The 2,500-nt window shown below is 47.2% G+C and overlaps 1 pseudogene; it reads right to left on the bottom strand.

Annotated features, from left to right (window-relative positions):
- LOC133395008 (large subunit ribosomal RNA) overlaps positions 1 to 2,500 on the bottom strand; it is a 9,190-nt pseudogene that overhangs the window by 3,554 nt on the left and 3,136 nt on the right.

Genomic DNA, 2,500 nt, shown 5'->3' with positions numbered 1-2,500 from the left:
TGTTGGGTAGTCTCCTGGCAACCGCAAGAATCTCATCATTAGTTACCCTTTCAAACTCTCGTGGCTGATCGATACGATATTCAGGCCACACCGTGTTTGGGTGAGTAGGAAAAAGCTCGCTCACCACTTCTCTAAACTCGTCCAATGTCATGGTTCGGGGTCCAATCGAACCCTCGGCCACTTTCTTGAACGTATGATATACAATACCAAATGATGCGTTGTTCGCTGTTCCCAGGAACTCTTTCCACTTCCTCTGTCGGGTATGCTTGATCAATCGCTTGAGGGCATTCCGTGCCACCTTGAACTCGTCCCTAAAAGAAGAATAGAGATCAGTATTGAATGCTCTTTGCGCTAATCGATCGCGGTGTTTGCACTCTTTGCGAAGTGCCTCGATCTCTAGCGTCCACCAAAATGCACTCTTGTTAGGAGTGTACCTCTTACGCTTAGTCATCGTCGCATTACACGCCGTGACAAGTATACGCATTAAATCTTCGCTTGTTGTGACCTCGGTCTCAAAAGCGGCTTGCATCATAACTTCAAATATATCTTTGCTAAAATACTTGATGCTCCATCTCGTTATGGGTCGGGACAAGTTACGCACGCTTTGCGTCTCAAGATCTATTCGTATTGCACGATGATCAGAGTTCATATAGCTAGATAACACCTCCCACTTAAATGATCTTGCAACTGTTCTGCTCGCAAAAGTAAGATCAACTACTGACGTGCGCCCTGGTCCAACATAAGTTGGGGTGCTGCCGTCGTTCAATAAAATTGCGTCAATCTGCGCAAAGGTTGATAAGACCAACTCACCTCTTCGTTTCTGGGTTTCTCCACGCTCGCCAAGTTGGTTGTTCCAACTTACTGACCAAGCGTTGAAGTCCCCCCCGATAACGAATTTGTGGATACCGGTTACGGCCATTACCGTGTTATCCAACATGATCTGGAACTCTTCCATACTAAATCTAGGTGGCGCGTAAACGCTAACCACTCGCATATCGCCTATGTCAACTATCATTAAACCCTTCAGAGCCTTACTGACTACCTTAACTGGTAAGTCCGCGTTAACCACTACCGCTGCTGTGTTATCGTCATTGCGTAACACTTTGACGTTGGTTGTTGCCAGATACGGATCTGCAATCAACACTATATCCGCAGATTCTTCCCTAATCGTTTGCCACATTAACTGGAATGCAGCATAACAATGATTCTGGTTATGTTGTAGCAACCTAACCATTATGATCTAATCGTTCGCCTACGGGGACACATGTAACTGCCCGTTGCGTGAGGGTTCTGTGACCTCGTACCGCAATCCAAACACTTAACAGAGTTGGTACAAGCTTGCTTCTTGTGTCCACTCAAACCGCATTTCCAGCACAGATTACTTCTGTCTGGTTCCCTACAATGATAGCTCGTATGGCCTACCTTCCAACACTTATAGCATTTCTGCTCCTCCATTACCTCACGGATATGGCATATCGACCAACCAACTTTCAGCTTTCCCAAATTCAGGAAGCTTTGAAAGTCTGGCAGCGATACGTTGATCCGTGCCCACTGCGTACCGGCCGCGCGGCCTTTCTTCATTTTGATACGATCTATTTCGATCTCGATGTTGAGCTGTGCTTTGACAGACTCCGCAACCTCCTCTGGGGTGGTAATTTCATCGAGATGCATGATCTCAATCATTTTAGAAGGAGCTAGCGTTCTCACTGACGCCTTGCCCTTCACCGCTTCCTTAACCTTTGGGGCAATTGCACTTGCAGAACTACCCTGCTTCAATTCTAGCAACATGCCTCCATTTTGGGCCCGTCGGACCTTAGAGATTGTCTCTCCAACCGATTTAAGAGCATCGGACTGCTTCATTTCCTTGAGCAATTTCGCCAGCTCCTCGGAAGTGCAGTCCGATATCAGCAGAGCCTCAGGCCGCTTCCTGGGCTTATTCTGCTTCTTCTTGCTCTTCTTCTTCTTCCTCTTATTAATGCTACCCTCATTAATATTCGGTCCGTTTCTCGGACTTGGAATATTTTCCACCGCTTCCCTAACAGGGGTCAACCTCGATGGTTGTTGTTGTTGTTGTTGTTGCAATCTTTGCAACCCACTTGGACCAGGCTGTTGGTCATCAGCCACTGGTCTTCTGCCTTTTCGCGTTTGCGGCCCGAATCCATCGTTACCGTCAAACGACGTTTGCGTTTGACGGTCGAGGACCTGCTGCATGCGATTAACGGCTCTAAACCTTCGAAATTCGGACATTACCTCATCGAGGAAGTCCATCATAACCGTTACTAGCGTAAAATGGGAAGACTCATCATCGAGCTTGCTTATCCCAAAACGCATCGCCTCCATTCGATCTTGAAGATCCATGAACGCTTGGTCCGGATCTTTCTTGTCCACCCCCTTGGTCTTTTTGACCTTCTTAGTTTTAACGTTACTCATTCTATTGGGCTCAAACTCAGGCCCGCTATCCGCGTCTGTTTATGCAGTCTCCTATTTGGTTCCGTGGGTG

Source organism: Anopheles gambiae (genome assembly GCF_943734735.2).
Source record: "Anopheles gambiae chromosome X unlocalized genomic scaffold, idAnoGambNW_F1_1 X_unloc_99, whole genome shotgun sequence".
In the NCBI taxonomy this organism is placed as follows: Eukaryota; Metazoa; Arthropoda; class Insecta; order Diptera; family Culicidae; genus Anopheles; species Anopheles gambiae.
This window is presented reverse-complemented; position numbering and strand designations above follow the sequence as displayed.